The sequence below is a fragment of the Corvus moneduloides genome, chromosome 7, assembly GCF_009650955.1.
Source record: "Corvus moneduloides isolate bCorMon1 chromosome 7, bCorMon1.pri, whole genome shotgun sequence".
Classification (NCBI taxonomy): domain Eukaryota; kingdom Metazoa; phylum Chordata; class Aves; order Passeriformes; family Corvidae; genus Corvus; species Corvus moneduloides.
Genome location: NC_045482.1, coordinates 28,183,956 through 28,193,361, shown reverse-complemented (window position 1 = coordinate 28,193,361; position 9,406 = coordinate 28,183,956). Strand labels below are relative to the sequence as shown.

The 9,406-nt window shown below is 49.0% G+C and overlaps 1 protein-coding gene across 6 annotated transcripts in view; it reads left to right on the top strand.

Annotated features, from left to right (window-relative positions):
* The first annotated feature begins 1,483 nt into the window (after window positions 1–1,483).
* LOC116446722 overlaps window positions 1,484–9,406 on the top strand; it is a 46,720-nt gene continuing 38,797 nt past the window's right edge. For 4 of the 6 annotated variants that reach the window (XR_004241328.1, XR_004241327.1, XM_032114992.1 and 1 more), the window contains exon 1: window positions 1,484–1,567. The gene's annotated coding sequence lies outside the window, so the exon portion shown is untranslated. Of the gene's footprint in view, window positions 1,572–9,406 lie in introns of all 6 variants that reach the window. The other 2 variants (XM_032114990.1, XM_032114993.1) reach the window with 2 other exon arrangements.

Genomic DNA, 9,406 nt, shown 5'->3' with positions numbered 1-9,406 from the left:
ATATGGGCCCAGATTGACCAAGGGGAACTAAAGAACAGCTGCCTCCTGTTCCTTCTCCCCTGCCCTCCCTGAAGGCAGGGCTGGGTTTAGCCCAGGTGCCTTCTTGGGACAGAATGGCAAAGTCTGGCAGATGAAGACCAAGGATGGGATGCCACAGCTCTGGCGGTTTTTCCCAGTTGTGCCAGAGAACATCTCTGTGACCTTGAGCACATTCTGTCTCTGTCTTTTCCTCTGTCAGATGAGGCAGAAGCAGTTTCGTATGTTTTATTTGTAATTTAAGAGCCTTCAGTGGAAGATGTCGTGAGCCCTGTGCCACTGAAATCCCTTTCTGCTAAGGTGAAATGGGAGTTTGACAGACCTCAGACAGAAAAAAAAAAAAAAAAAATTGTATAATCAGGTGTTGAACACACAAAAAGAGTTCAGGGTTGCTATGCTATTTATTTCTCTCCACAATCAACTTTTCTGTGCAGAATTTAGTTCTTTAATTAATGTCCTTAAACAGAAACAATGTCTTTACCGATGCTGGATCACTCAAAAAACCCCTTGAATGTGAGCAATTCTGATCAGGGACCCTCCTTTTAACATGTGTCACCAGTCCAGAATGTGCCTGTTCAGAACGAGATGAACACACACGTACAAGTCTGGTAACAGGACCCAGCTCAATCTAGTATTACATTATAAAGCCAGTGAACTGCGGCACTTAATCCTAGAAACAATCAACATAACCATTAATTTTCCAAGTCCGTACTGACTGAAAGGGAAGAGATTCAAGCTGTCATAGTTATCCCTAAAATGAATGGTCAATTAAAACAGTTGTAAATGCAGGATACAATTCGTATTCCTATGCCCAGGAACAGGGATAAACGGAGGTGTTACCCCTGTGTTGGCTTTATTCTCAGAGCAGCTCCCCTCTTTCCAGAGACTGCCCGTCACGTGTAAGAGCCTGTGGAGGCTGATGCAGGAAGATAGTCAAGAGAGTCACCAGAGCCGAGCTGGCTGTAGGACAAAAGAACGTGCGATCTGTGACCGGAGATAGGGACTCCCGAGGTGGCCAGTCTAAAGAAAAGCTACGGATATGGAAAATGAGGGATCCCAAGCACTGTAAGAGGAAGCCGAGGGCTAACCTAAACCCAGCTCGGAACTGCCCGGCCCTCTGGGGAAGGAGGGGCGCAGGGCTGGGGAGAAGGGCGGGCAACGAGAGACGAGCGCACTAAAGCCGGGGCTGCAGGGCCGCTTCCTCCCGGCCCCGCGAGGACCCCCCGCCCTGTCCCCTCAGCACCGCCTGCTGCCGGCCCCGCGGGGACGCCCCGCTCCATCCCCTCAACAGCGCTCGGGGCGGGGCCCTCCGGGGACCCCCCGCTCTGTCCCCTCAGCCCGCTCGGGGCGGGGCCCTGAGGCCGGTACCTCGCCCGAGCCGCGCCCGCCGTTGCCGCGGCGACGGGCTAAGCTGGGCCTGCGAGCGGCGGGCGCCGGGGGGCCGGGCCGGAGCCGACCCGCGGCTCGGCGCTGCCGGGGCGGGCATGCACAACAAAGGCAGCGGGCGACGCGTCCCGGACGGGCTCCGCAGGTAGGTAGGTGCGGGCGACGGGCGGGCGACGGGCGGGCGGGTCCCTCTCGGCAGCCAGTCCCGCAGGATGTGTCCTCACCGCCCTGCTGTGAGGGGAGAGCGACCGGGGAGCGAGCTCCTTCTTCATCCTCAGCCCCGGCCCCGCCGCACCTTGCGGGCGCGGGGCTGCAACAAAGGCAAATGGCTGCGCGGCGGGGAGGGCTGCGGGGCCGCTCATGGAGCGCTTTATGGTTTATCTGTGTGCTGGGTCTCGTTCCCCGGGTCCAGCGGGGCCGCTTGGGTCCTACCGGCAGCTCCGCGCCCAGCGTGGAGACGGGAGCGGGGGATACGCGCTCTTCCCAAGCCCTTCCACACCTGCCCCGGCTGACACCTGCTCGCTGCCGGGGTCCCGCATGTGCCCGCACCCCGCACTCGCTCGGTCCTCGCCGGCAGCGGGGGCTCCGCTGGCGCAGCACGGGCCGGAGCGCTCTGCCCGTGCCCTGGTCCGGATGAGCCCGGCCGCTCGTCCCGGCTCCTAAAACTGCACCCGCAGGGACAGAGAGCTTTGCAGTCGGCAGGATAGAGCCTTGGTGATGCCTGGGGGCTTTTTGTCATGTGCAAGGCGGGATATCGTGTGTTGGTACGGTACTAGGCTGAGTTCGATCGTTGGGAAAGGGTGGCTGGGCAGCACCTGGCTCTTTAAATCTGCGAGGTCCGAGTGGGTAATTTCTTAATTAATTTCCATGTAATTACGAGTCCAAGACGCATTCTCTCAAATTCTTAATAGGTTTTGATACCTGAGGTGTTAGCAAGGGCATCTGTTTGAATCCATAGAGGTAGAAGTTTTACTGCATTATTGAAAGCAGAATTCCCTGGAGGAAAATCTGTAAAATCAACTTGTACCATTTTCATTTACACTGCAGCAAAGCAGCACTGGGTGCATCTACACTTTAGCCTTTCCTCATTTCCTAGTCATTGTGGCACTGAAAAGCATTATAAACAACTCTGCTTGTTTGTTGGTATTATAGTAAGGCCTGAGGGCTTGGTAATGGTTTCTTTCACTCATGGCTCTCAAATGCTTCACAGACATCAATTAAGACTGGGAGCACCGTTGCAAATCTGGGGAGGTTTTATTGATCTCATTTTACAGATGAAGGAGCAGGTAAGAGACCTAGAAAGATTTAAGTCAAATCCAGAACCTAGGCACAAATTCCAAATTCCCTATTTAAGGTGCTCTTCCCCACCTTACTTTAAAAAATTTTCTCTTAATTTCACTGGCTGCTCCATGAGGTGTTTTGGGCACTGTCAGGCCACGTATGCTTTGGGATTTTGAGATACTGCTCTTGCATATTGCCAAAAGCGATGTGCCTTTAGTGCCATACTGTTGAGAAGAATGGTTTCTGAGTAAAACAAGTCTCTCTTATTTGGTTTGTACTGAGGTAGAACCCAAGAGCTCTATCATGGATGAGGATGCATTAGGCAAGGCATTGTGCAGACAGACAGCAAAGCATGCACAGAGCTGATGAGCCAAATACAGAAAGCCTGGGTGTCTGCTGTGGTTTCTTTGATAGCCTCCCTCAAAAAGAGATATGGTCTCTCTTCACTAAGGCCCTTTGAAGGGTATATTTCCAAAAGCAAAATTAGTGGTTCCTATTGTAACTGCAACTGCAAAGACTCCTGATCCTAGCCTGGTTTTGAGTCTGTCCGCTTTCTTTCATGGCCCAGACAGGAGATGGACTGTGTTTGAGATCTGGTTCACATCCTTAGGCGGTGCTTATATTGATCTCCTTTAAGGCCTTTAACCAGAGAACCCCAGCTGCAGTCTCAGATTTAAGGCTTGCCTCTGTCTGTAGAGCACTGTACAAGATAGCAATGGTAGCCCCAAAGCATTTATAAAGTTTTAATCTCCTTAAGCTTCATCTGTGTAAGAAAAGCCTACTGCAGACTAGGTGATGATGCACAGCTCCCAGTAGTCACAGAGGAAAGGGAGAGGAATGCTTTTATGGATTTTCTGAGTTTATTATCCATTGCGTGCTTGCTGAGTCTGATTTAGTCTAACAAGATAGTCTGGAAATCCTGGTTTCTTAATATTTAAGTTTGTAGGATATCAAGTTCCACTTCAAATACAGCTTCCCCAACCTCGAACACCTCAGTGCTGGAGGTGCAGGAAGCATTGCTGACTGATGTCAGGCAAGATATGGCATCACAGTTTGTTTCCTTTCCAGTGTTTCAGAGGACAGTTCTTTTAGAGGAGAGACAGCAAGGATAGCTCCAGGTCCTCCATGGCTGGGCATCAGCCAATTACTGTCATATCAGATTAGCTCTATGGCACATCAGCACACATTTATGTTAATACAAATGCAACATGACTGTTCCATAGTATTGATGGAATTATTGCGTTTACAGCCTTATAATATGACTAATTGAAAGGGAGGTTCTGATAACAAAACCATGGACTTCAAAGGTGATTTCTTCTGCAGCTTTTGGGTGGGCCAGTTTGGAACTAAGAAATGAACTGCTAGAGGACATATTTTCCATTGATGCAGTTACCCTTTTTGGCAAGCTTTTGGGAAAAAAAAACCTGTATCACAAAAGAAACAGGAAGATCTTAACGGGTTTTTTCCACCTTGCATGATCCTGTTGCAATACAGCCTGTGCTGCTGTAGCTGCTTCTTGGTCTACGACAAAAGCTCTAACCTGCCTGTGTCCTGCAGGAATGTAGCCCTTGGAACCAGCCTGGAGATTTCCTCAGCTGCCACTGCAGTGAGCACATTCTCCTTGTCCAGCGCAGCTTGGCAGCAGCAGTCGTGGGTGTTAGTGAGATGAGGAGGCATCACATGCAGCACTCCATAGCCAGGATTGGAAAGCTGTCCACAGCTTGACGAGTTTCCTTCTCCCATGTCACCTGCCAGCATTCACAGGATGCACCCATTTGTCTCTGGGAATAAACTGGGCACCTCTGGCCAGCATCTCCACAAGTTTTGCAGTCCCTGCTTCATAATTAGCTCAGTCTCAGTTTCCATCTGTTTTTCAGTTTGCAGTGGCCCTCACAGCTGGTTCCTGGCAGCCATTATCACCTTCCAGCACAGGAACAACTTTAGCTCTGAGTCTTGGGAGGATGGACAGGGCTGGCAGGATCAGTGAGATAAGGGAAAATAACAAAGAGGTAGAAAACAGGTACATGGGCACAGAGAGGGAAGGTGGACTGAGAACATATGTGACAATGAGGGAAAGATGAAGTGACAGGTGGGAGGCACTGCAAATCCTGAGACTTTGTGGGAGTTGCAGACAAGGTGAGATGTGGAGGAAGTCAGGGAGCTCTGCGGCTTGTAGGAACAGGGTGAGAGATGTCTGCTGCCAGGGATGGATTGCATTACAGCTGCCAGCCCACTGCCCAGGCTTCAGAGCTGTTCTGCCAGCCCGAGCCACTGCACAGCTCTTGTTATTTTCCAGACATCCTCCTGTAAGTTACAGCAACAAAGGGTGAGTATCTCCGGGAGCTGCGCAGGAGTGCAGGAGTCAGTAACCTTGTCCATGGTGCCATCCTTGCTAGGGGAGGGCCCTGGGAAAACCAGTGGCACCACAGCAGGCACCAGCATCAGTTACATGAGGAGGAGCGATTTGCCGCTCAAGGACAGAAAGGACAGTGGAAAGTCTGTGATTTCAGGAATTAGTTATGGAAAGCTGGGATCCTCAGGCTGAGGTAATAAGAATAACTGGAGAATGAGACAATTCCCATATTCATGAGCTGACAGACTGCAGTCCCTTTGCCAAAGCTCTGTTAAATACACCAAGGGGCAGAGGAGTTTTCTGGCTTTGCTAACAGCTGCTTCAAGGTGAAGCACAAGGGGAAAAAAAAAATCTCCACTGTCTGCTGATATTCACTTTGCCATGTAACATCTCAGGGCCTGGAGCAACTCAGGGCCCTTCGCAGACCTTTTGGAACAGTCTCTTCACATTCTAGAAATAACCTGTTTGGGAATTCAACAGTACCTGTCCTAAGGATTTCTCTCCAGAAAGGGACTAAAGGTTCTAAAGCTTTTGAAAGAAACCCTGTCCTAGACAGGAAGTCAAGGAGCAGCAGTAAATTTTTTCTTACAAAGAAAAAGCATGGCTTTGTGTTTTTAGCTAGAGAGAGTGTCTACGCCCTTGCCTTCTCTGCTGTTGAAATGCTAAGAGATACGTGTAAGCAAAAATCCATTTTTCCTTTGGGATATGAAGCTTCAGCAGATGGTAGTGGGAGTTTGCAGGCTTGGTTCTTTGTCAGTGCTTGCAGAAGCAGCCTGACACTGCACTAGTTGTGGATGCAATGCTAGAGCTGCTCCAGTCAGACATGGTGCAGCCCATCTTGTGGCTTCCCTGGCGTCTGGGAGCAGTGCTGGCAGTCTCCTGTCAAAAGTAATTTGTTTACCACACAGCAATCCTACTGTTTCAGTAGGCAAGTTTAGGAAGCCAGTTAGCAACTGAAAGATGACAGTGGTTTTGACCACAATCAAGTGATTCACAAGACTCAGAATACACACAGCTGAACTTTTCATGCAAGGTTCTTCCCCCAGGAAAAAGGAAATTAAAGACCCTCAGACACTGAGCAGAGACAGCTCCATTCAGACCTAGCACAGAAGTGATACACATTAGTTTCTAGCCTGTTGGAGCTGTTGTGTCATTTATTTGCTGGCTTCCTACCTTGTTGCAAGGACAACTTGCCTACCATTCCCTCTATTCAAGTCTTTGCTTGTCTTAAGGATCTTTACATCTCAAGCATCTTTCTCAGTAAGCACACCTTGTAGAGAGGTCTAGAGGCAGAGCAGTGGGTCAGGGTTTGGCTGGAGCGGAATTAGCACCAGCCTTGGCTGGTACTGGATTGAAGCTGAGCCCCCTTGACCAACAGGATATCAGTGCCTGGGGATATTAATCAGCTCTGTGCTAAAATACTGCTGTCACTCATGGTGGTGTGGCTGATCCTTCCAGCCTGCTTCTAGGAGTAGACAGAAGGAACCCCTTCCAAGAGGAGGTCTGTCTTGGAAGACCCTTTTCAAGAAATGCCTTATAAGTGCCGGGGAGGTGACTGCTTCTCATAAAGGATCGATAGAGTTTCACTACTAATCTGTGCTGTGGTAGTTTAGACTGAAAAAAACCCCTCAGGCCTGAACTGAGACCTCTCAATTACAAGAAGATGAGAGCAGTCCCTCAGGAGGCCTGGTTTGCGGTACTTAACTGTTTTGCACTGATGTGCCCCATTTTTTACCACAGCTGTTGCAACAGCTCTGTTCTCTGTGGACAATCAGGGCTCAGGTTTCCACAACACAAGATAACCTGTCAGTAAGCCCCAGTGTGGCACTTCTCCTCCTATTTAAGGGCTCAATTTTAAGGGAAATTGGCGCTTTATGATTGCAGAAGCCGTACCTGCAGTGAGACCTCACAAGACAGTACTTCAGCTTTCCTTAAAGCTCAGTATCACTGAAAACAAGCATCAGCCAAAGTCACAGGAAAAAAGAAAAAGAAAATCTGTTTTTGAAAGAGGAATGGGTAGGCATGGACTCCTTTGTACTGATAAGCAGAGTGTGAGCTGATCAGCTTTTTAAGATTAAGGTGCATAGCTTGCTTGTTTGATCTGCCCCTGGAGTTTCGGAACACCTTCCAACAGGTACAGGAAGAGTAGATGTCTCCTTCCTGGCTCTGAGAACCAGGTCTGCTAACTCAACAGCCAGTCCTGTCTTTCGGTGAGGATCCTCTGCCCTTTATTCTGGGTTCTGTCCTTACCTGGGTACCACAGAGCCACCTTCCCAAGGGAGACAGTCATTGCTTGTCTACACAGTGCTGCAATATTTCTGGTCACATGCAGACAGTGGAGCAATAACTCTGCAACACTTTTTGTTCTGGCTCTCAGCACACTCCTCAGGCTTTTCTTCATTCCAGCAGTAGCTTGAAGTAAATCCATAAAACAGACCTAACCCAGCCAGAAGAAGCTGCAGGCACTAGCATAGCCCACAACCACATCAGCAATCCTGTTCATGCTTACAACAGTGCAGCATACATTAGTGTGTACTTTGGATATCTTTTTGTACAGGATGGCTTTTGACCTCCATGGGAAGAAGCTCCCTACTCCCCCTGGCCTGTCCAGAGAGATGAGAGTCAGGAACTTTATTTCCTCTTTGCCTAAGAGCCATTCTTTTACCTGTATCTCACCTCATATAAAGACCGTCAGAGCACAGTCCTTTTTGAGTGAAGTAATTTTCAGGTCAAAACTCCAGTTATGCCTCAAGCTAACACTACCTTAAAGAGCAATCCCTTTGAAGGATGTATAAATGCCATACAAATCAACTCAAAGTTCTTGTAATAGGAAAGGCAGATGAGATTTATATATCTGGAGAGATGGTCTGCTACTTTCAGATGGAAATTAGAGAAACAAGGCAGGTTGGCCCCTAGGTAGGTACTTATTAAGGGGCAGATTTCCATTTGCTTTCCTTGCTGGATTGTTTTGAAAGATGCGAGCACCTATTTTTGGTGAAATGTTGAAGCACATTCTGTGATAATATGGCTGTGACTTTTAAGGTGCTGAAGACGTTTAAGAATGAGGCTTTTGTGCTGTTCACTGGTGAATCTGAACATGGTTACAAATGCGGATATGTGTTAATAAAGTGGCTGAACTTTTGAAAGGCATACTGAGGTAAGGCCAGGTCAAGTGAGACCTCCACTTTTCCAGACAGTGAACAAGATCATGGTATATCTGGAAATACAACTCTTAGTCCATGGTTCCACCTGCAGGACCATAGTACATCAATTTGTAAAATAGCATTAACAATCCACTTTGGATTATCTCTGTAGATTACCATAATTATTGTATGGTAAACATGTCCGTGTGGAAGAGCCCTCGGCAGCACTGTGCATGTGCAGACTGGCATTTGCCACACATGGTATTTAGCAGATGCATCATCCTGCTGACATAGGCATAGCTTCTGTAGGTGGAAGCCATTTGTAAAGGTGAAAGCTGGACAAGCATGCTGAGATCAAATCTTTTGCTACACACCATCTACAGAACTTCCCCAGATTGATGTGTTACATCCAATGCCTCTCTCCTTTATGGCAGTTTCCAGCTCCTCAGCCCTGTGAACCAAACTTTGCATTTGCAGCCCCATGCCACTGGCTATCACCATCACTTGCCTCTCTGGGTGCCAGTGTGGCAGCTGCACCGCTGCCTCACGCTGCAGTGCTGGGTGGTTGGACACAATGCTGTGTGCAGTGATGAGGGATGGGCTTCCTGTGCTTCACACATCTTCCACTCGATGGGAATCAGGTGCTCAACTGAGCTAAGACAGCGCCTCGGCTGTGGGATAGTGGGGTCTCACACAGGGTCAAGGTACAGAGGTTTGGGCAGTGAATGCTGCTTCAGGTTGAATTCCTGCTTTATAGCACAGCTCCAGCTCATAACACAGGACTGGAGCAGAGCTGTAATGGGAGGGCAAGTGGCTGTGACTGTGGGGCAGGTGATAGTCCTCCTTCAGCTTCTTCATCAGGGATGTGTGTGGGTCAAAGGATAAGGAGTTTATAGGAAAGCACAGAAAGATGGGTTGAGAGCCTTATCCGGCAACAGAATAGCAGAAGGTGCTCTCTGGCAGGAAAAGGCATTTCTTTAGCAACTAAGAGAGTGTGTAGCAGGGGTGCCTGTGTTTAGGAGTGGGGAGGAGAGAGGAGTTAACAGGAAGGCAGCAGGGTAATGCAGGGGAGCAGGGAACAGGCAGGATGAGGTCACAGCCAGAGCTGATGAATGGCAGTTGTGTGTTGGCTTGGGAAGTCCTTAAGTGGGAGCCCCACATACAAATGCCTGGAGCTTTTGAAAGTCAGCACATCAAGCACCAAAGC